The sequence below is a fragment of the Lactuca sativa genome, chromosome 2, assembly GCF_002870075.4.
Source record: "Lactuca sativa cultivar Salinas chromosome 2, Lsat_Salinas_v11, whole genome shotgun sequence".
NCBI lineage: Eukaryota > Viridiplantae > Streptophyta > Magnoliopsida > Asterales > Asteraceae > Lactuca > Lactuca sativa.
Window position 1 is genome coordinate 188,520,461 of NC_056624.2, and position 26,014 is coordinate 188,546,474.

The window sequence follows — 26,014 nt, forward strand, 5'->3', positions numbered from 1 at the left end:
CACTTTGCGGCTTAGGGCGTCGGCCACCACGTTGGCCTTCCCTGGGTGGTAAAGGATCTCACAATCATAATCCTTTAGCACATCCAACCACCTCCTCTGCCTCATGTTCAGACTCGGCTGATCCATAAGGTACCTCAAACTCTTGTGATCCGTGTAAATAGTACAACGGACCCCATAAAGGTAATGCCTCCAAATCTTGAGGGCAAACACAACTGCCCCCAGCTCCAAATCATGGGTAGGATAATTAGCCTTGTGAGGCTTCAACTGTCTTGAGGCATAAGCTATCACATGACCTCGCTGCATCAAAACTGCTCCCATACCTGTGATCGAGGCATCACAATAGACTACAAAGTCCTCTACTCCCTCTGGCAAGGTAAGGATCGGAGCCTCGCACAACCTCTGCCTGAGGGTCTCGAACGCTGTCTGCTGCTCTGGACCCCAACGAAATACCACTGACTTCTTGGTCAGTCGGGTGAGCGGCACTGCTATCTTGGAGAAGTCCTGAATAAATCTCCAATAATACCCTGCCAACCCTAGGAAGCTCCGAATCTCAGATGGAGACTTCGGGACCTCCCACTGCATCACGGCCTCTATCTTGGCCGGATCTACCAAAATGCCCTTCTGGTTGACGAGGTGACCAAGGAACTGCACCTCGCGCAACCAAAACTCACATTTGGAGAACTTTGCGAAAAGTCTCTCCCTCCTCAAAGCCTCCAGCACCTCCCGCAGGTGCTCCTCATGCTGCTCCTGCGTCTTGGAATATACCAAGATATCGTCTATGAATACTATCACTGACCGATCCAACATCGGCCTGCACACGCGGTTCATGAGATCCATGAACGCGGCTGGAGCATTGGTGAGCCCAAATGGCATCACCACGAACTCATAGTGACCATACCTGGTCCTGAAAGCAGTCTTCTGAACATCCTCATCTCTAACCCGCATCTGATGATAACCGGAGCGTAGATCGATCTTGGAGAACCAAGACGCTCCCTGAAGCTGATCAAACAAATCATCTATCCTCGGAAGTGGGTAACGGTTCTTCACCGTTACCTTATTCAACTCCCGATAATCAATACACATTCGATGCGACCCATCCTTCTTCCTCACAAACAGGATCGGCGCTCCCCAAGGCGAACTGCTCGGCCGAATGAAACCCTTGTCTAACAGCTCCTGCAGCTGTGTAGACAACTCCTGCATCTCAGGGGGAGCTAATCGATACGGTGCCTTGGCTATCGGAGCCGCACCAGGAATGAGGTCGATCCTAAACTCAACATGTCTCTCAGGAGGTATCCCCGGCATATCCTTGGGAAACACATCCGGGTAGTCTCGAACGATAGGAACATCATCAACTGTCGTCTTGCCCTTCTCTCGGGCATCCAAGACGTAAGCTACAAAACCGGCGCAACCCTGCTGAACATAGCGCCTCGCCCTTGCGACGGAACAAAAGGTCGGTCCACGCTGTGGCCTCTCGCCCTGAATCACTAACTCTCCCCCACTGGGAGTGCGAACCCTCACTAGCTGAAGCTCACAATCAATCACCGCCCCATTGGGGCTTAGCCAATCCATGCCCACAATAACCTTATTCCCTCGCAGGGGAATAGGTACCAGGTCCACTGAAAACTGCTCATCAAACAACTGAAGGGAACACCCTCTGTGCACTCTTCCGACCCTCACGGTCCTATCAGCTGCTATCTCAACCTCTAATGGACAATCCAGCTCCCCTAGAGCTCTACTAAATCTCTTGCTAAGCGCAAGCGATACGAAAGATCGGGTAGCCCCCGAATCGAATAATACCATAGCAGAAATGCCGTTCATAGAGAACGACCCTGAATAAAACATACAATCATAAGCAATACTCAAACAATAATAATAATAAAGAGATGAAGGGAAGATACATACCCGTCACCACATCAGGAGTCGCTCGTGCCTCCTCTGCTGTCATCTGAAACGCCCTGCTCTTCGCCACTGGCGTCTCGGCTCGGCCCTGCCGGCCATCTGTAATCCTCAAGGTAGCAGGGGCAGGTGCAACCACCTTCCCTGTTGCGGCTAAGCTCGGACACTGGGACTTTTTATGTCCCCTTTGATTGCACTGAAAGCAAATCAGATCTGATGCTGCAACAGTAGTAGCAGGAGCCGTACAATCCCTACTCACATGTCCAATCCGACCGCACTTGAAGCATCCGGAACTCCCTGCCTTGCACGCCCCCTCGTGCATCTTCCCACACCTACCACATCGACCGTGGCTCGGCTGTCCCCTGGACCTGTGATCTGAAACCCTGGGCTTTTTGCCCGAACCACCTGAACCCGAAACCGCCTCCGGTTTCCTCTTCTTCTCCATCTCGAGGTCGATCTCCCTCTCCCGAGCCCTAGCAATCATATCTTCCAGCGTTTTACAGCTGGATCAGCTCACAAACTGGCGGATATCGCTCCGCAACATCTCATGATAACGGGCCTTCTTCATTTCCTCATCAGCCATGTACTGAGGAACGAGAAGAGCCCTCTCCCTGAACTTGGCGGTGATCTCCGCCACTGTCTCTGTAGTCTGGGTGAGGTCCTGAAACTCCCTAGCTAGCTGCTGCACCTCAATAACCGGTGCAAACTCCGCCCTGAACCTGGTAGAGAAATCAGCCCAGGTCATGGCGTCCAATGCTGCATCATCTCCAATGGCATGTCCGACCTCCTCCCACCAATCCCGTGCCCTGTCCTTCAGAAGACAGGACGCCAGTCTGACCTTGTCCCCCTCGGGACATCTGCTAGTGCGGAAAGCGTTGGCCACATCCGCCAACCATCTGGTACTCGCTATGGGGTCTCGCGCCCCATGATAGTCCGGAGCTCCACATGCCCTGAACTCCCTGAAAGTAAGGGTGCGCGACCCCATCATGGCCGCCACCTCGGCACGGAAGGTGCCCAATCTCTCATCCATCAGCTCTAGAATCCCCTCCTTGATCGAACCGAAGATCACAGGAGTCTGCTCTAAAATGATACGAGTAAACTCTGAAGAAGGAAACTCTCTGGTCTGCTCATCCATGTGCTCGCTCCCCGAGCCTGATCCTGATCCCTCCCCGGCACCTCCACTGCCGGCTGCTGTCCTCGGACGCAAAACCACCATACTGAAACACATCATAGCAATATCAGAAAACTGAAATATCTCAAGGGATCATTGATACTACTACTAGCTTCCTGGCCTTGTCTCGGCCTTCCTTGATTCGAGTACGGATCCTCTGCTTTCAGTAGTACGGGCCCATACTACCTTCCACATATATCCGTACTTTCCTCAAGAACCGCCTTGACTCCACCAAGTCACTTCTACTACTGCTGACCTCTGCCACTCTCATCCTAGGCTTGCCCTAGGGAAACCTCAGACTCAACACAACTAGTCCTCAGTTGCTGAAGGCCTCCTTATAATGCTAATTAGCCACCACCTGAACACCATCACATGCGACGAGGCTCAGATAATCCTTCAAGTAAAAGACTCGTCCCTATAACAGTTGGACTCAAACAAGAGCTGCGCAATAGGGCCAAATCCAGCACTCTGAGATTATTCAACCCTGATCACATGTGATGTGGCGTATTCACCTAATGGCTAACTCCCACCACTCAGAGTCCCACAAAGCACAAAGCAATCAACATTCGGATAAGGGAAACATACTCAGGCAAAACTATTCTCATAACGAGAAGCTACTCTAGCATACAATGCTAAGCTCGCGCTACCAGGCATAACCTAAATAGGCTATCCTACTGCTGTTTACTTAATACTAGCATGCAATTCTCATAAAACTGTAACACATAAAGCAGGCACATAAGGCATCCTCCTAGATCCTTAGTCCTATACTAGCATGCTGTTCTACTGAAGCTGGAACAATTAATCATAATAATAAAACTTGTATTGGTAATTTGGGAGTACTTACTTGAGCTCGGCTGATCACATGCACCACACCCTTATCTGGTTTTTAAAAACAATCTTTCCTTTCTAAGTGCTTTTCAGAATCTAATTCGAAAACATTTTTCTTTTTTTTTTTGAAAATCTTTTTATCTTTCCCTTAGTTTAAGTTCAGATGCACCCGGAGGTGCATCCGAATCCCTCAAACCAGGGCTCTGATACCAACTTGAAACGACCCAAATATACGACCCAAAAATTTCGTTTTTCAACATAACCAAAAACCATAATCTGAGTGTTATATCATAAAACCATACATGATGTATCTCAAAATAATAATAAAACACTGTGCGGAAAACCGTATCATGTCCATGTCATATAAAAATCAAGAACTAAGTCAACTCCCAGGATAAAAGCTGAAGCTGTGGTGTGTGCGATGCCATCATCCCGAGCTCTTCCCTCTGCTAGCGGAAGTACCTGAAACCCAAAACTGAAACTGTAAGCACGAAGCTTAGTGAGCTCCCCCAAATTACCACATAACATACAGTAACATATCAAGCACATACTGGGGCCTTGCCCCCTCCATCGGACCGAAGTCCGAAGCTGACTGACTGGGACCTTGTCCCCTACATCGAACCGAAGTCCGAAGCTGACATCGGACCGAAGTCCGAAGCTGACTGGGACCTTGTCCCTTACATCGAACCGAAGTCCGAAGCTGACTGGGACCTTGTCCCCTACATCGAACCGAAGTCCGAAGCTGACATCGGACCGAAGTCCGAAGCTGACTGGGACCTTGTCCCCTACATCGAACCGAAGTCCGAAGCTGACTGATCATAGCATAAACATATTACTAACATGAACACACATATTCCTGTCTGAGCCACGAAGGCATCAAACATACTAACTACTGCATCGGGTCAAAATCCGGATACTACTGCTAGCTAAACGGGCCGGCATTGTGGTCTTAGACCCGTTTCTACTGAAAGGAAACTCACCTCGTGAACTGGTTGCTGAGTGAATAGCTCTGAGGGCTAACTGCTGCTGCTCCGGTATCTCCCCGGCTACAAGTCCATAAACACACTCAATCAAATACTAAACACTGCACTGGGTAAAATGACTCTTTTACCCTTGGTCAAAGTCAACTCTCGGTCAAGGTCAGCCCACAGTTGACCTGACTCGCCGAGTTGGGCCGCCAACTCGCCGAGTCCTTATTCTCACTCCTCGACTCTACTCGCTGCTACTCGTCGAGTATGGCATCGACTCGACGAGTACCCTCCCGATCCAAGAATTCAGACAATCTTCATCCGACTCGCCGAGTCCTATGAACAACTCGACGAGTTGTTCTTGAGCTTAAGAAGATTGCCTTGGACTCGCCGAGTTGTATGAACAACTCGCCGAGTCCCTCCATTACTGAGTCTACCCTCAAACTCGCTGAGTCCACTCCACTACTCACTGGTCCCACTCGACACCGCTCAAAAGGAAGAAATCGGGGATTCGCGACTAGACTCGCCGAGTCGTTCTTCCGACTCGCCGAGTCACCGCCATGCAACTATTCTACACTCGATTCTGCTCGAATCCAATACATACAAATGATAGATCTGAGTCCAATAAGCTGATTTACCACGTAAAGTTTCCAACTTTACGTGTACAAACGCATGAACAAGGGAATAAAGGCTAAAAGATGCTTAAAAGGGGTAGATCTAGGGTTAATATGCAAAATAGCTCCATAAAGGCAATAGATCTGGGCTCTACAACTCCTAAATGAACAGATCTAAGGTTATCTAGGCATAAGAGAGCTTCCATATCAACATAAAGCTTTGAGAAAGGCATTAACAAGATCTAGAAAGCGTTTTAAGGCATAAAAGAGAAGGAAAACTGAAGAATACCTCAAAGAGCTCTTGCTTTCCCTTGAATCTCTGCTCTACAATCCTTCTCCTTGCTCCTTTCTTCTTCTCCTTCTTCAAGCCTTCACAATAGCACACAAAATCACTTAGAATCACTCAAGAACGAATTAGGGTTTTCTCACAGCTTTTGAGGGTGAAGGAGGCGAGATTGGGGACTATAAGGTGGCTTAAATAGTGGGCAACCCGGGGATTTAGGGTTTCTCCCAGACGGACAGACTCGCCGAGTCGCCAGCTAACACGTGCTCGAAATCCCGACCCTACTCGGCGAGTCAGGCTATGAACTCGCCGAGTCCCTCTTGCAAAAATTCAAAATAAATACCAGGAATTATCATACCGGAGACGGGTCGCTACAGTATTGAATTAAGTCAGTAAGCAGGGTTTGGTAGTAGTCACGTTGTATAATTATATAATTATATGGTTGTCCTTTTATGCCTGGTGATAAGAGTATGAACTCTGGGTCATTTATCTCATTGGTGAGGTCGATAAAGTCTATCGGCATGCTTCCTATATATATATATATATATATATATATATATATATATATATATATATATATATATATATATATATATATATATATACACACACACACACTAGCCATTTACCCGTGCTAAGCGACGGATGCGAAATAGTTTGTTGCGGCAATTATTTCCATTCGAAAACATGTTATATTTCAAGGAACGTAAGTTACTTTTCGAAGAATCTTTTTCTTTCGGTGTTAATTTGTCATTCAGAAATCTCTCTTTAAAAATATGTTGTTATTTTTTATTAAATATAGAAGTATGTTGATGTATTTTGTTCAAAATAATGTTTTGTTCTAGATTAAAAGTAAATGTGTTTTGTTTTTTATATAAATATACATTGTTGATTGAAAACCACTTAAATCTAAACGGCTGTTGAATGAGGGTCGGTGAATAATTTCTAGACGACAATTTGTTTCATTTCTATAGACATGTAAATCAATCCGGAAGCAAACCGGAACCAAAAACTGAATAAACCATAAACTAAGAGCTGAAAATTAGATCGCATACCACTTTTCAGGGTTTCGGTTTTGGTTCAGTTCTACTAAGAAATTCGCTTTCTATGAAGAAAATAAAAATGAATTTTGTCTTTTATTTGCTTTAAATTATTATCTTTTTAAACCTCACTTACTATAATTTTAATTTAACATTTATTTTAAATATGGTTGTTTTCGTATAAACCTTTTATACTTTACATCATTAAATTTCTTAAAAATTTAATATTACTATTAACATATTAAATAATACAACAATGTACGGTACTGTAAAGCTAGATGCATTTAAGAATGATTTGGCTCCAACTACGAAGAAGAAAAATATATGCTAAGTCCAACCACATCGCTTACAGTTGCTGCAAGGCCATCAAATATTTGGTCTTATTTTTCATCCAACAAAAAATGTTAACATCATATTCACCAAAGAAGGGAAATAAGGTTAGAATCAACCAAATAATAACATTGTATTATTGGTTTTTTTAAAGCTATATACTTTGAATAATCTATCATTATAGTGATGGGAATTTTGTTTTGTATTCACATTGGTATATTTAGATAGATTCTCAAAGTAGAATGTTGTAATCGGAATACAAGAAAGTTTGATGCTATAATATAAAAAAAAAATTAAAATAAATTGTCATATCTCATATTAACCATGTTACAAATCATGAAATCAATGTAACTAAGTTTATACAAATAATATCTAAAATAACAATAATGTGCCCTAAATGTCAATGTTTTTCAACCAACACCTAACATGCATGGGATATCTCTAGTCTATTTGCACCATCCCGAATCCAAAACCAATCACATTAAAACAAGATGAACCATCACATGTGTAGTACATAAAGGGTTTTCTTAGCATAATGTGAACACAGGTGCACCCTGAAGAAGAAAAAAAATGTCAAATAAACGGTTAGTTAGCCCATAAAAAATAATTTTTTTAATATATTCAAACATAATAACTCATTAAGTCATGTTACTCCATACTTGACTTGATGTAAAAAATGGGGTTATTGTTAGAAAAGTTTTATATTTTGAATTGATATATGGAAAAGTCTCAATTTTTATCTTTTAAACAAAAAGTCAAGATTATCAAATACTTTGCCCAAATTAATAGAAAAGTCTTTAGTTTTTTTAACACCAAATTACATATTATCATGTAAATTATAATCAAAACTTTTGTATTAAAGAAAAAATTATGACTTTTCCATAAACTTAGTCAAAATAATATAATGTTTTTAACAATAATTTGTAAAAAATACAACCATCAAACAGAAAAGGTAAATAGCCATGATTCTAGCAAACTTATGATGTGGAGTGTTTGTTTGCTCTCTATTTCCATTTATATACATCTAAATTTGATTAAGTATTTATTTAATCCTCTTTTTTGTTGGATTAGTGTCTAAGTCCATAACTATTTTGGTATGTACTTGACCCGATGGTGCATGGTCCTTTTGGGTTGCCTTCACCAAAGCAACTTGATAGGATGAATAATGGAGAGAAAATATTAAATATGATTTATTAATATATTATGAGAATAATATATTAAAGGATAAATCATATTGTTTAAGTAATATTAGTCAAGAATTAATAAGAATTAAGTTTGTGGCTAAAAGAGATTAATTAAACTGAATTGTAATTATAAGATAATTGCAATTGGGCTATGGATTGCCTTATATTATAAGGTTGGACGAATTCTATGGGGAACCCATTACAAATCGTCCAGGGCCTTTAAGGAAAGGAGTACATGGGTTGCTTAGGGCTTAAGCATCCAAATTAGGGTTTCCTTGTTAGATAACCCTAATAGCCTTACTATTTAAAGAACCCTTATGCCCCAAAAACGTGGACAAGCTTCCTTCTAGAGTTTCCACACGTTTTGGGCAGCCTCCTTCTCTTCTCTTCTTCATCCTCTTGCTCTTGGTGTTTGTGAACCATTAGAGGAGTGACATTTGTGACTCTAAGCTTTCTAAAGTCATTACAAGGAAGATTTGAGATTGTTATTGCTACATAAAAATCAAGGTATGATCTAAACCCTAATTTATATGTTATATTGGTTATCATATGCTAGATCTAGGGTTTATAGTCTTGGATAACTTGCATGTACAATAGAGAAACCTAGATCCAAGCATTAGGGTTTGTATGAGCACATAGGATGTTCTTATGACCAAAACCCATCAGTGGTATCAGAGCCTTGATTGGTTTCTATTGTATTGATGCATTATGTAGCTGAAAATCATATTCTGGCTTACTGTTTGACTTGACTCGGCGAGTCACTACTTGGACTCGGCGAGTCGGCCCTACTCGGCGAGTTCCAAAGCGTGACTCGACGAGTCGGAGCGTCAGACAGAGGAAATTTCGGATTTTGTTGTTGTTTTGCTTAAGGATATTACCATATTCGTTTTAAACCTATAAAATACGAATTTTATTGTTTCTTAAAGAATATCCTTGCCAAAACACAAGATAATTACCAATTGATTAGATAATAACTTCCTTATATGATAAAGATTGGATTATTTGTATTAATTGGGTAACTTATTTTGCAAGAAATTGAAATTAGGTCAAATATAGATAATGATGAAATTAATTGTTTAATTTGTATTATTTGTTATTTGATCATTGTGTTATGAAAAGTTTCATATTTTCCCCTTTAGGTTTTATAGTTTAAATTTGAACTCAAAAGTTTAGTTTTGAAATTTAAATAGTTGAAACCCTAATGTTTTGAAAAGGTTTCAAAACTTGCCCTCAAGTTTTGAAATTTAAATTTGATTAAAAGTTTAATTTTGATGTATATTTAAATTCTAAACCTAAATGTTTTGAAATGTTTCAAAACTTGCCCTCAAGTTTTGGAATTAAAAGTTGATTAAAGGTTTAATTTAGGAATGTTAAATTCTAAAACCCTAGTATTGTTTTGAAAAGTTCAAATCACACCCTTATGGTTTTATTAATTAATTAAGGTGTATAATTAAAAGAGGTTTAATAAATCCATAAAGTTTTGGTTTACAATTTAATTGAATTAAGAGTATAATTGTTAAATTTGACCACCTAGTATTTTAAAAGTGTAAAATACACCCTATACTATATATAACATTAAAAGTCTAACATTATATATATATGTGTGAGTAAAAGTCAGTCTTATCGTTAGTAGGCCTCATTCACGAAGCTGGTCTATAAGGGGTGTTTAAGGAAATTGCCTATAAAATGGCGATTGAATGGGTATCCACTCTTACCCACCGCACTCTTGACTAGTGGAGGGTCATTAACCGAACGGGTAGGATAGGACAGGAACCTTCCATTATAAGTATAATGAAGTACAAAAGTAACTAAATATTTTACAAATTCCCAATCTTAGTTACTTAGGCAAAAGTGAATTGATGCAATTCCATGAAATTACACTTTGTGAATCTTCATTCACTTAAATGGTTCTAAACAAAGGTAGCAAAGGGTGACTCAATGTTTGTCATAGTTCGGTGGAGCGTGTGTGGTTTACCGGCACATCGAATAGGTGACTGTAACATGTAACACCCGTAGATCAGGGCTAGTCAATTTAGAGACGATAAGCATCAAAAATGACTTTTTTATGGAAGATTATTTAGAAGGATTAAGCTTAACCAAGTTGTAGTATATGTCACAAGGTTTCCGTGCATATAAGGAATGTCGAAATCCGAGTTATAACGAAGAAGTTATGACCTGTCGAAGTTTCACGACAGAACCGGCACGACCCAGCGCGACCCAGATAGTGAATTTAAGGTAGATAGATATCTATCCTTAGTGATATAAATGAGAATTGAAGATCTCATCGATATTAGTGTAACGAAGGAAAGACGGACGGAATCGGAGTTCAGATGAAGGAGTTATGAGTTTATAACGGAGTTTTCCTGTCCCGGCCTACTAAAAATGCTATATAAGTAATATACTTATAATATATTAAAAATCAATTCAAAATTAGCCAATGGAGTCTAAACTAGAGTTGTAGAGCATAATCTCACCTTCGCGGCGATATAAAGAACGTCGAAAACGGAGTTCGTATGCGAAAGTTATGAATTTCTGCAGTTCGGGGCGCGAAACCCCAAAACTGTCAGAGCCCACGACGTGGAACAAGGTTGCCACGACGTGGCAAGTGTCCTGACACCTCCGGAAGGCCCCCAGATGCAACTTGGGATGACGCATGCAGTGACGACCAAGCCCACGACGTGGAACAAGGTTGCCACGACGTGGCAAGGGCCAAATTTGCCCTATAAATAGATTTGAAGGGCCAGCCGTTTAGGGTTGCTATTTTCTCTCTTCTCTCTCCCGTTTTGCATCGTTTTGCGTGCCAGAAATACCCCGAAGCCCCGGTATTATTCTCTAGCCCCGAGGCAAGTCCCGAGATCCCGAAGATCCCGAGAAGTGCGGTTCCCGAGTCGAAGCTCTGCCCGTGAGAAGTTCGATTTTTGTAGAGATCTTCCAGATCTGCTGAGGATTTCTACTTCTGCAAGTCGTAGTGCTGTCCGATCATCTTCTGATCAAGTGAGTGTATACTACCTTTCATAAACACGATAATAATACAAGTATGGTTTGAGTGTATTAAGTATATTGTTGTTTATATGCGCGAGTGTGTAGTTACTTTCTTCTAACACATAAATATGAAGTATTTGCTATGAAATACGTGTTATGTGTTTATATGTTATTTGTCTATTTGAGATGGGCATGGAATTTGGAGTTTTATATAAGTGTTAAATGATTTAAACTGTGTAACTGTTTATATCTACAAAAATTATTGGGTAGAACATGGGTAGATGGGATAGTTGGTGACTATGGAGTTAGCGCCTGCTGTTAGATAAACCTTGGTGACTATGGAGTTAGCGCCTGCTGTTAGATAAACCTTGGTGACTATGGAGTTAGCGCCTATTATTAGATAAACCTTGGTGACTATGGAGTTAGCGCCTATTGTATAAACCTTGGCAACGATGTGACTTCGTGCCTATTTGATGAACCTTGGCGACTATGGAGTTAGCGCTTGTAGAGTAAACCTTGGTGACTATGGAGTTAGCGCCTATTGTAGAGTAAACCTTGGTGACTATGGAGTTAGCGCCTATTGTAGAGTAAACCTTGGTGACTATGGAGTTAGCGCCTATTGTAGAGTAAACCTTGGTGACTATGGAGTTAGCGCCTATTGTAGAGTAAACCTTGGTGACTATGGAGTTAGCGCCTATTGTAGAGTAAACCTTGGTGACTATGGAGTTAGCGCCTATTGTAGAGTAAACCTTGGTGACTATGGAGTTAGCGCCTATTGTTGAGTAAACCTTGGCGACTATGGAGTTAGCGCTTGTTAAGTGAACCTTGGTGACTATGGAGTTAGCACCTATTAAGTAAACCTTGGTGACGATGTGACTTCGTGCCTGTTAAGTGAACCTTGGTGACTATGGAGTTAGCGTCACTTGAGTAAACCCCGACGACTATGGAGTTAGCGTCTGATAACTATGGATTTAGTACCTGATCTATAAACTTTGGCAGCAATGGACTTCGTGCCAATTCCTTAGGTAAATCCTTAGGAATGAATGAATGAAGGATAGTGGATTCTTAGGGTAAAACCTTAAGAAGATAATGGGGATGGGTATTTGGGTTGATTGTTTGATAAGTGAATATAATAAATGTATTATTGTGGGTTGAAAACCCTATATGCTCACCAGGCTCCCAAGCCTGACCCACTCAGTTTTCTTTTCATTACAGGTAATGACACAAGAGTATAACTCGACGGACTTGACGAGAGATTTTGGATTATAGATCAGTAGTTGAATAACTATTGTAAGATCTATTTTATATTGTTTATGCTTTTGGTCTGTAACGAACATGACATCCCGAGGTTTTATTATTTAATGAAAATACATTCTTTTCGAGAAATGTTTTGATAAAATGGTTATCATATTTTATTTTGGGAACAAATTCCGCAACCGTTTTTCTTTAAACAATCACTCTGATTTATAAAACAAAGCATAAACAAATCGGTCTTTTCGGGCCGTGAAATTGGGGTTGTCACATAACATGTGAGGGCACCATGTAAGTTTGCATGGTTATTCACACCCGCTTTATGATCCTCGGCATCCCAGTCACAAACTAGAGGGGCATATCGAGATTTAAACATGCCATTGAAATGTTCAATGAATCTCAAAGGATCTAATAGTTTTCATAAATTTAAAACTTAAATTTATTTTTCGTTTTTCATGGTGGAAAATTAGTGAATCTTCATTCACTTACCTTCAAATATTCTGCAACTAGATTACGGCATCCCTTTTCTAGGTTGTAGCGTATGGTGTTGGGTCCTAGCCTTAATATATCATTTGGGTGATTTATTAAGGACTCAGTCAATCAACTAACTTGAATTTGTTTTTCTCCCGTTTTGTAGATGTCAAAGTATGACAACTATGGTATTCCCAAATCCTGTGGAACAAGCTTTCCACATGAAGATGATATTCCACGATTCGATCGAGGAACAAGACATCATGCTTCACTTCCTCCACCTCCTCCAATTATTCTCCCTAACCCACAAGTTCGAAGGCTTGAAAAGTTCAAGCTCAATCAAGCCCTTTTGGCAAGTAAACATAAAGAAGGAAAGTCGGTGTGTGCACACGTCCTAGGGATGAAGTCACACATTGACAGGTTAAGGATGTTGGGATCCGTTGTCTGTAAGGAGATGACTGTTGACTGGGTTCTTCAATCACTTCCTAACTCGTATAGTGAGTTCGTAAGAGAGTACTATATGATGAACCACGACGTGACCCTTATAGATCTCACTTATTTGCTTATTGCTGCTGAATCAGCAATGGTTTGGCGCAATGGAGAAGCAAAGTTGATTGGTGAATCTGCCTTCCAGACCTCTATGGATATAGGTAATAGCAACGAAAGACATGTCATGATCAAAGAGTTTGATCATAAGAGAAAGGCAATATCTGAAGTAGTTCCATGTGCTGTTCCAAAAGAGTCAATTTGCTTTCATTGCCAAGAGAAGGGGCATTAGAGACGAAGCTGCCCTATTTACCTAAGAGATTGGAGAGTCAAAACGTATGGCTCTGCTTTAGGTAAAATCCATTGACTAACTCTTTTAAGCTCCTATTCTAGATTCTTAATACATAATGTGATAAGATTACAATTGATGTTTTGTAGGATCAAAGAAAAGAGAGGAAGCTTAAAGGAAGAAGTGAGCAGAATCTAACCGTGAAGGAATGGATTTTGATCGCATTACTTGAAGATTAGATTCTTGAGCTGCTACTTAGAGTTAGAATTAGATTGCTAAGAAAGACGTATTAGCATAGTTTTTCAATGAATTGCATTGTAAGGACAAATTTTTCCGCAATAAAATAAATTTTATTTATTTATCCTTACAATGGCGTGTATGAAAAATTGACGTTAAAATGTTTCTATTATTAGCAATAATGGATTTGATTCTTAGTTATGTTATTTGTGGAAATTTACCGAATAGGGAAAGTTTCTCATCGCCCAAGTTTCAATTGGACAGAAACTTGGAATCATGCAACTTGGTTGCACGATGAATGAGAAATTTCATATTTGGAAATTAGACTAAATTCGTTGACATAGTGTCAAGTGAAGGACTAAGAGATCGAGTACACAAAGTTGTGTGTTGATTCCACCACAAAAATAACAAAGATATTCGTCATGATTTACTAAAGGTTTAGTAAATATGATTATACTTACAAGATTAAGTGTAATTCTGAATTGATTAAAGGGTTTGGATCAATAGCAGAACGAATAAGAAGAATCAAGTAGGCAGAAAGATAATAGTTTCTCTATTCTAAGAAGAAGGGAGAGTACCTTTTATGCTTTATGATATGTCTTAATGATTAAGAACTATATCTCAGTTGATCCTTAAGTGAGTCTTAGTGCAATTGTATGTTTAAGAAGAGGAATCAAGAATTGAAGAAATGGTTAAATCAGAAAGTCAATCATACTTCATTCCAAAAAAAGTCTTAGAGTTAAGATTGTGATATTGAGTGACAAGTATTATGAAGGTTTATAACATTCATCAAATGTGGAAAGTTGTGATGTCTTGGATACGACAAAGACCAACTAGGACCAATTTATGAAGTGTTTTAATAAAAGCTACACTAACTCTTGAATATTTGTTTGTCAAGAAATGTTTATTGACAAGAGAACCTTATATGTCAAGGAGTCAATGGGAGTCTTAATGGTCTTGAAATGTTTCAAGAACAAATCAAAATAGACCTTATCGATCATCACTAGCGCACGAGTTGAGGTTTACAACCTATCGTGTTGACATTATTTTGTTTATGTGTCGTTCCAATTAAGTTAATTATGCATGTGAGTTCTATGAATTCTCATTTGAATGCATAAAAGGCAAAGACCTTGATCAATGAAAAGTACATTTATAAGAAAAGGTGAGCTGCTTAACTACTTGGAAGACATGGTGGGCAGCTGTATTACCATAAGGCAAAGAAATCAAGATTAAGAAAGTTCGGTCCATATGTGTTTGAATTTGTCGTAAACTTTTGTTTTAACAAATTCACATGGATAGGAACACATACACCATTAAAATCTAAGTTTCATAAGATTCCCTCCTTCATGAAAATGATTGTGAGGAAATGCTTTCACTAATAGAGATTTTAAGAAGATAGTGATTGTGAAATTGTATTCTCGAATTCGATTTTGGTTACGGTATCCCTTTCCATGATTCGAATTGTGAGATTTGGCAATTAGTCTGAATTGTTTAGAAACACATATGAGCTATTTATGGCAAAGGTGTATAAGTTTAAGAAGCCTTGATAAAAGATTATCAAAGCATTGGGTATTAGAAATATGAACTTAAAGAAATTCAATAGGAATTGTTTTTCTGGAAGCTAGTGGGAGCATAAGTGTTATGTTTATAATAATCATATTGATAGTGGGAGCATAAATGTTATGATTGTATGATTATTAAGGCAAGTATTGCAAGTTAGCAATATTAATTATAGAAAACAAGAGTCATACTTTGCAAAGCTGTAAGGGTTGAATATTGTTTTGCTATAATTAAGGGAGAGAATATTATGCTTCATTTCAAATCTAAAGGCTTAGGTTGTCGAATGTTAATAAATTTAGTCAAGGATACATAGTGTGTTCTCAAATTTCGATTATGATTACGGCATTCCTCTTCATAGTTCGAATTTTGAGAACGTAGCACATAAAATATTATAGCAGAAGATGGATAAAATATCAAATCTTTATGTAAGACATTATGCATCGTGTCCCATACGCTTCGGGTATAGGATTTATTGCAAATGCTATAATATTTTGCCATTCTAAAATTTTCAAAATGTCTAGCGCATTTAGAGGTAAAAAGGACAAGAATCGGTTTTGACTAAGATAATTAAACAACTATCAAAGGACAATCCAAAGTTCACCGAGGATTGGTCGCTTGTGAGTAGTTAGAAGTATAGTATTTGTAACGCCCGTAGATCAGGGCTAGCCAATTTAGAGACGATAAGCGTCAAAAATGACTTTTTGATGGAAGATTATTTAGAAGGATTAATCTTAACCAAGTTGTAGTATATGTCACAAGGTTTCCGTGCATATAAAGAACGCCAAAATCCAAGTTATAACGAAGAAGTTATGACATGTCGAAGTTTCACGACAGAACCGGCACGACCCAGCGCGACCCAGCGCGACGTAGATAGTGAATTTAAGGTAGATAGATATCTATCCTTAGTGATATAAATGAAAATTGAAGATCTCATCGATAGTAGTGCAACGACGGAAAGACAGACGGAAACGGAGTTCAGATGAAGGAGTTATGAATTTCGAACGAAGTTTTCCTGTCCTGGCCTACTAAAAATACTATATAAGTAATATACTTATAATATATTAAAAATCAATTCAAAATTAGCCAATGGAGTCTAAACGAGAGTTGTAGAGCATAATCTCACCTTCGCGGCGATATAAAGAACGTCGAAAACGGAGTTCGTATGCGAAAGTTATGAATTTCTGAAGTTCGGGTTGCGAAACCCCAAAACTGTCAGAGCCCACGACGTGGAACAAGGTTGCCACGACGTGGCAAGTGTCCTGACACCTCCGGAAGGCCCCCAGATGCAACTTGGGATGACGCATGCAGTGACGACCAAGCCCACGACGTGGAACAAGGTTGCCACGACGTGGCAAGGGCCAAATTTGCCCTATAAATAGATTTGAAGGGCCAGCCGTTTAGGGTTGCTATTTTCTCTCTTCTCTCTCCCGTTTTGCATCGATTTGCATGCCAGAAGTACCCCAAAGCCCCGGTGTCAACCCCGAGACCCGAAGCAAGTCCCGAAGCCCGAAGATCCCGAGAAGTGCGTTTCCCGAGCCGAAGCTCTGCCTGCGAGAAGTTCGATTTTTGAAGAGATCTTCCAGATCTGCTGAGGATTACTACTTCTGCAAGTCGTAGTGCTGTCCGATCATCTTCTGATCAAGTGAGTGTATACTACCTTTCATGAACACGATAATAATACAAGTATGGTTTGAGTGTATTAAGTATATTGTGATTTATATGTGTGAGTGTGTGGTGACTTTCTTCTAACACATAAGTATGAAGTATTTGCTACGAAATACATGCTATGTGTTTATATATTGTTGTTTAATTGAGGTATTAGTGGAATGGATGAACTATATAGATTTTTAATGAGTTAAACTATATATGTATTTTATATCTACAAATATGTTGGGTAGGACATGGGTAGATGAGATCCGTGAGTAGGGATCAGATTAAGAGGTTAGTTTAGATCCGTGAGTATGGATCAGGTAAAGAGATAAACTTGCTATTAGTCCGGGAGTATGGATTAAGACTAAGTTAATTGTACCTAGTCCGGGAGTATGGATTGGGCACAGTTATAGATCCGGGAGTATGGATCAGATCAGGATTAAGGTATAGTTAATTGTCCCTAGTCCGGGAGTATGGATGGGCACAGTTTTAGATCCGGGAGTATGGATCAGACCAATAGGTAAACTTGTTATTAATCCGGGAGTATGGATTAAGACATAGTTAATTGTCCCTAGTCCGGGAGTATGGATTGGGCACAGTTTTAGATCCGGGAGTATGGATCAGACCAATAGGTAAACTTGTTATTAATCCGGGTGTATGGATTAAGACATAGTTAATTGGCCCTAGTCCGGGAGTATGGATTGGGCACAGTTTTAGATCCGGGAGTATGGATCCGACCAAGAGATTAGTTTAGATCCGGGAGTATGGATTAGACCAAAAGGTTAGTTTTAGGTCCGAGAGTATGGATCAGGTGGAGAGATTAGTTTAGATCCGTGAGTAGGGATCAGATAAAGAGGAAAAGTTTAGATACGAGAGTTCAGATCGTGTCGTTGTGAGGATCGATGGGGTGGGATAAGAGTTGCTTTTATATGGTGAAATTATATAATTTTGGATGTTCTATATATATATTTATATGATATAACATTGTGGGATGAAAACCCTATATGCTCACCAGGCTCCCAAGCCTGACCCACTCAGTTTAATTGTATCATAGGTATCGATATGAAGCTGCTTTGCACTGAGAGATTAAAGGAGATGTAAATTACTAGAGTAAATGAATGTATGTTCTGTTTATGCTTATGTGTCTGTATCGGAACATGACATCCCGAGGTTTTATTATTGAAATAAAAATACATTCTCTTTGAGAAATGTTTTGATATGTTTTTATCATATCTTGTTTTGGGAACAAATTCCGCAACCGTTATCTTTAAAAGATTACTCTGATTTTATAAAACAAAGCATAAACAAAATCGGTCTTTTCTGGCCGTGAAAATGGGGATGTCACAGTATTGGATGGACCATATCGAAATTATTATGAATAGATAAGATTCTATTAAGAATGAGTTTTCATATGGAAAATATGGAAACGTGTCCATATTGGGAATTGAATATTGAAAATCTATATCTAGATTAGAAACTTTTATGCAAAAGGATGTTCAAAGGAATGTACTTTGAGTGAGAGACATCATATCTAAGGAATTGTATTGTAACAATCTCCGATAAAGGACTTTATAATTCATTGGCATTAGTCATTGTGACTTTAGTGCAGTGACATTACAAAAGGATCGTTGCATAAAATGTTAGAATCTAAAATATTCCATAAGTGGCAAGAATTTGATATTATTTCACTTGTGAAAAGGATTCGGAGTTGTGAAATGAGTATGATTGAAAATGTGTTCAATTTGATCTATTTCACAAAGTAAGAACCATAGGTAAACATTGTGTGCATGCTAGGAGCGTGGGGAAAGTTTAGTAATAATTCAAGTAAAAAGTTGATTATCTGAAACAACAAATAATGAGTAATCGATATGGTGATAAATAAAAGGTGTTTTATTTATGCTCAAAGGTTTGAGGCCATATGGGATTAGTATTATTCTTGTGTTTCACTTTGCATGTTTTGACTTCCTGAATAATTTAATTGGTTGAGAACAGTCAAATTATTCGAACGGGCCACAGTCGTTCATATGTTGGAAGTACGTATGAATGAAGATTGTCGTGAATTGGTGTGTGGATTGTCTAAAGGGTATTAGACATAAGCAAATGTTTGCTGCAATGTTCATGAGTGCTTATGAATATGATTTGAGCATTGGATTAAACCCACGCTCACTTGGATCACTCCATGAATTGTGTCACGAGTGATTGGTGAGACGATAACATCTTATATTCTTGAAACCGAGATGTGTGAGTTGTATCTTGCAAATCGGTTGCACATTGATAATATGTAAACGCACCAGTAACTTGGTGTCATAAAACATATTGTTGTGTGTGATTCGGTGAGTGAGTGCAAGCGAGCATTGAATCAAAGTTTATCCGTTCCTTTTATCCAAAGTAGGATAAAAGCGATATCTTTGGGCCCCTCGATGATTTTGTGATGACAAACGTAAATGCTCGGCCGGGCTAGGGCTAATTTGATTTGTTCAATTAGTCAGTCGTCATAAATCGGAAGTCGAGAAATAGTACAGAGATAATGATTAGAAATCATGTCTCATACGATATCTAGAATGGAGGAATACATGATCCCTTATCTAAAGGACACGCGTATCTGATAGGATCAGAGTTGACAGCGGCTTTGGAAAGCTACGATTGCAGATCAGGATCTAAAGTCATACGCATAATAGTTATTAGACTTATCCAAGTGGGAGACTGTTGGATTAGTGTCTAAGTCAATAACTATTTTGGTATGTACTTGACCCGATGGTGCATGGTCCTTTTGGGTTGCCTTCACCAAAGCAATTTGATAGGATGAATAATGGAAAGAAAGGATTAAATATGATTTATTAATATATTATGAGAATTATATATTAAAGGAGAAATCATATTGGTTAATTAATATTAGTCAAGAATTAATTGGTAATTAATTTTGTGGCTAAAAGAGATTAATTAAACTTAAGGGACTAGAATTGTAATTATAAGATAATTGCAATTGGGCTATGGATTGCCTTATATTATAAGGTTGGATGAATTCTATGGGGAAACCCATTAGAAATCGTCCAAGGCCTTTAAGGAAAGGAGTCCATGGGTTGCTTAGGGCTTAAGCATCCAAATTAGGGTTTCCTTGTTAGATAACCCTAATAGCCTCACTATTTAAAGAACCATTATGCCCCAAAAACGTGGACAAGCTTCCTTCTAGGGTTTCCACACGTTTTGGGCAGCCTCCTTCTCTTATCTTCTTCATCCTCTTGCTCTTGGTGTTTGTGAACCATTAGAGGAGTGACATTTGTGACTCTAAGCTTTCTAAAGTCATTACAAGGAAGAATTGAGATTGTTATTGCTACATAACAATCAAGGTATGATCTAAACCCTAATTTGTATGTTATATTGATTATCATATGCTAGATCTAGGGTTTATAGTCTTAGATAACTTGCATGTACAATAGAGAAACCTAGATCCAAGCATTAGGGTTTGTATGAGCACATAGGATGTTCTTATGACCAAAACCCATCATTTTTAAGGATATCTCTACTTCTTTTTAAGCAAACAATAAAACCAATATGTTTCGAAGGAAACATGCATATGTTTTGTAAGATACGTGCCCTTCTCCCTATTGAATCAAAATATAACATCATAGTAAATTCAATGTAAATCATGATTTTTTATTGGAAAAAACTATGACAATTAGCAATGGAAACTTCATTTAATTAGAAGAACTTATAATCCTTTAATTTACAGTAAATTTGAACTGTTTCAAAAACACTCATTCAAGGGATCAGAATTTCCACATTAAACTAATCCACCCACAACAGATTGAGTTTCATAATTACACATCTTGAAATGGATAATTAAGAGCTCTAATTATACTCCATTATCATTTTCACTATCATGTTGCAATTGATGGACTAAATAGCAAGTTCTGTGGGCCACAAGACTTCTTTATAAAAATCATAACTTTGGATGTAAACTACAATAAGGAAAAGTCAATAGTCAACACAGTGGCCATTAGAAAACTAAATAAAAGGTATTTGAAATCTTATATTTTTTCCTTTTAATACAATATTACCTTTGTGGGAGAAGTACTTGTGTCTATGAGAAAGTTGGGGTGTCATCCATTAATCACATATACAAATCTGCTCACGAAATCTATAATAATGTCAGAAAAACAATGTAAAAACTAAGTAGCCCTTAGAAAATACTTCAAAAAACAATTATATAATAAACCTCATTAAAATATAATTTTGCAATGAAAACCAATGATGGTCCTTACACCCTGCACCATCAAATATAATATAAAATCACAAGAAATAAAGATGATTTTAATGCTTCCCTATAAATGATTAAATTAACTGGAATTAAATTAGAACTAAAAACATGGAAAAGCAAGGTCTGGTAACTACATGACCCACATATTAAGCCATCTATGTGTCTCACCTTCTCCGTTTCGACTCACCATCTTCTATACAAAGTTGAATTTGGAATGTTATTTGAAACAGAGAGCAAAACTGGACAATTTAGTGTGTATATACAAACAGTTGCAGAAAAAAATGAGTAGAAATTTGTCTTTGGATTGTGCACGAATTTGAATCATCAAAACTGCATAATACAGCAAAGCATGCCTGAAGCTGCTATGCCATATTTATCATCAAGAAATCTTCCCCCACATGATAAATACAACACAAATCACCAAAAACTCATCTTAAGTTGAAAATTACATCTTGAGTACATTAGGTTTTGCAAGCTCATGCTAAACTTTCTTGGTGTCTGTTAAATACTAAAAGAGTGAAGGACACTTCATACCTAAGGATTTCTCCTTAAATAACCTACATTTCCACTCCTACAAGATTCATAAATATTAAATTGACAAGAAAAGAATATGATTAAAAAATATTTGAAAGAAAATTTTCAAGAAATGTCTACTCACTCACTGATTCAGAAGCATAATCGTTAGGTGCATATTTGACTCTAAAATATATAACTGGAACAGTTTCAACATCCATGCAAGTAAGTTAATTTTCAACATTTAGTTGGTGTTCGAAGATAGTTTGCCTAAATTACAGAAATACTAATATACATACACACATAGCTTTAATGAGATTGATGTACACACATTTGTACATATTTATATATCTTAAACACATAGCCTGTATAGATTTACCAAATTGTAATACATATATTTATACATACAAACAAATTTGTCCACACATAGCTTTAATCATCAACATAAAAGTGAAAAAATGAAAGAAAATGAAAAATAAATTAAAGAAGTACCTTTAAGTTCAGATTTTCGTCCTACTAAAAGGGAAAGTAGAAAATTAATTTAGTAGTTTCACAAACCTACATAAATGGAAAAGAAAACAAATCAAATTAAAACCAAAATCGGAAAACTTCATATTCTAAAAGTATAATCAAAATTACACAATGTAGATGGTGGTTGCTCAGAAATTCCGTAGTTAGGGTTTCTTTGATAGAGTAACAGAGAGATAGAGAGAAGAAAGAGATGTTGGTGTTGCATTGGTGGTTTGGTAGAGATGAGAAAAAAGTACCAGACTCTTAGTGAGATTCATTGCTTGATGTATTAGATAAATAGAGGCGGCTGTGAGTGATCTGACAATGTAGGATGCGGTGACAAATGCTAGAGTTTTTGTTCGTGCAAACGGTGATGTGAGAAAGTGAGAGGGAAAAAAGAGATTGAAAGTTCTTCCAATTTGAATAAGTCTCCACTGAATCTTGCATTGACCGATTCAATTACATGAAGATGAAGGGCCAATCTGATTCAGTTGGGTGAAGATGAAGAGCAGGGTCAATATATGTAGAATTTAAGATATTTGAGCTATTTGCCGATGACGACGCTGGAGTGTCATGGCCACGATATAGTGGGTGTCGCTGATTTGGTGACGATGGTGCTTAATGGTGGTCGTGGTAGCGGTGGTAGGGTGAGCTATTAGTGGTGTGGAGAGGGATTTTTTTGTTGTGAGTCTCGATCGATGTGATGCAAGTATAGGCGGGAAAAAGGGGCAATCAGATTAGAAGGTTTCACCAGTAAGATAGATGCGGCTAGAGGAAGGGAGGAAAAGTAGTTGTGATTTTGTGTTTTGTTGGACAGAGAGGGAAGGTTTACCAGTGGGTCGACAATAGAGAATATGGTGAAGCCGAAAGTTGGTGGCGACGATGCTTACGACCGAGGAAATGGCCAAGTGGGACAGGTGAGGAGAGATTAAGGTGAAGGTGTTGTTGTTGGTTTGACTGGGTTTTAAGGAGATGGGATGGTGAACCATCGTGAATGGTGAAGGTGGTCATGGAGGAAGGTGAATGCCAGAATTCATTGATAAGGGGGCTAGTCTAGAGTGTGGTAGTGGTGGGAAGAGATAGGATATGCTATATAGCCTTCATCTGTAGACCGATTCTATTTGCTTAAAACAGGGAATACTAAGTCTTTTGACCGATCTCCTTCCCTAATTTTATATAATACAGTTAGTCCATAAATTTATTGTACAAATCACATTAAGTCTTGTACATCTTAAATTCAGCAAAACATGTTAAATGCTTATTAAGGTATATATGTATATATATATATATATATATATATATATATATATATATATATATATATATATATAATCAAATGAGAACACCAAAAAGGTTGAGAACACGAGAACAAAGTATATTCATTTGCGATTCCATGTATTCATTTGTGGAGAAATGGTAAATTTTACACCTTTAAATTCCATTGAAGATAAAAAAACATATTCATGTTGATTATGCATAAAAATTTATCATTTATCCACAAATGAATATATGGAATCACAGATAAATATAATTGTTCTCGCGTTCTCAACTTTTTAGGTGTTCTCATTTGATAATTTCCTTTTATATATATATATATATATATATATATATATATATATATATATATATATATATATATATATATATATATATATATATATATATATATATATATATATGGCCGGTGTATGTTTATGGTGTGGCAAAACTAAATATCATGCCTTCATGGTCTAGGGTAAAACTAGGTTAAGGTTATCTAATTATCAACATATTTTAATCTAAACCTTCGGGCTCTGATACCAACTTGTGACACCTGAGACCTCATATAAACAAACTATGAATTTTATTTATAAACACCATAATTCATGGTTACAACGGAAATAAAATAAAATACGAACTAGTGTTTCTACCATAAACTTATTAATGACTATATATTTTAAACTACGTCTTCGAGTGTCATTTGGTCCCATAACTACGATACTGAAATTTTTCCAAACTTTTCTTACCGGATGTGTCCTGAGATATATATTTAAATTTATAAGACATACAACTTAGTGAAATTGTATGTTAGTGTACCAAAAAAAATACCACATGCAATCTCAGTCATGACTTCTGCACAAACTTCTAGCGGGGCAAGATATGTACTGCCGGTATCGATTTAGTAGCTTCAGGATGTTACCCGTGTACTAATAGTAACAAAACTTATCTATTATACCCGTGTAATAATAGTACAAAACTTATCTAATATTAGATGATGTTACATTTATTTGTACATTTACCAAACAACTCGTTACTTATATATGTAAAAATGATAAACATGATATAATACAATAAAGCAATAAATATGACAGACAATAAACAATTAGGCACACAAACACAATATATATCATATATATCTCAGTTTTGAAAAGGCATCATGAAACTCAAATCAAACAATGTAGATATTATCTTCTAAATTCTTTTTTTTTCCATTGGTTCCCTCTAAATATTTTGTTGCTGATGTATTTTAAAATTCACAAAGAACGTTCCTATTTATACTCAACGATTATGCATCTTAGGCCATCTGTAATGGTCTTCACGACCACCACCGTCTTCCACCTCCACATCACCACCACAACTCTTCCCCTTGCAACCAGGATAGTGTGCACGAGAGGAGATTGTGGTCAAAGCGAGAAAGAAGACAACAAGAAGAAAGAATGCAGAAAGAAGAGTTTGTGGTCAAATGTGGTGGTGGCCACGATCCTCCACGATAACGAGCAACCATAAAGGATAGGGGTAGTGTGTGGTCGACAAGTCTCGTGCTCAATATACCATAAAGTCTTAGTCATTCCAAATTTTAACACATACCACGCTAATCATTTTGAAATTGTGCACTAATAGTTAGTTCATTGACACAAATTAAATAGACTTATCACATTAGGGTTTATTGAGTTGCCTAGTTAAATTTGATAAATGTCATTTTTGGGTGAATCGCCAACTAACTTGGATAATTTATTATTATTATTACTATTGTTATTTATTTATTTATTTTTCCATGCAAGTAACGAAATATCAAATAAATATATGCATACACGTTAAATTATTATTAACAATTAATTTTCTTTTATATTAACAATACATATTTCATTTTTTTTGAATTATATGTATGTAAATTTGAGAGAAAAAAAAAATCTTCAAAAGATATTGTAAATAAAATTTTATTTACTATATAATTACATATGACAGATTTTCGAGTATATAATAAATATTATTTTATGATATATCTAAAAGTAAATAATTGATAGCTAACATTGTAAAACATAAATGATTAATTACTAGTTGAAAGTACGAGTGTTACAACTTCCTCCTCCTTAGAATAGATTTTGTCATCAAAATCAGCTTAAGTAAATAATCGAGGGTAACGTTGTCTCATATCATTTTCAGGTTCCCATGTCATATTAGTACCACTAAAAGTTTCCATTGAACTTTGAATAACCAGGTTTCTTTTCTACGT

General features: G+C 37.7%; 1 long non-coding RNA gene across 2 annotated transcripts; it reads right to left on the bottom strand.

The window, feature by feature from the left end:
- Positions 1-20,915: 20,915 nt before the first annotated feature.
- Positions 20,916-23,662, bottom strand: LOC111888715 (uncharacterized). 2 transcript variants are annotated; one of them, XR_006188378.2, is made up of 4 exons: positions 22,779-23,662; positions 22,504-22,569; positions 21,299-21,505; positions 20,916-21,199 (listed from the first exon to the last, which is right to left on the bottom strand). It is a non-coding gene; the product is annotated as an uncharacterized LOC111888715 (long non-coding RNA). The 2 variants fall into 2 exon arrangements; XR_002849300.3 differs by having other exon boundaries at positions 21,299-21,378; positions 22,779-23,659.
- Positions 23,663-26,014: the final 2,352 nt, after the last annotated feature.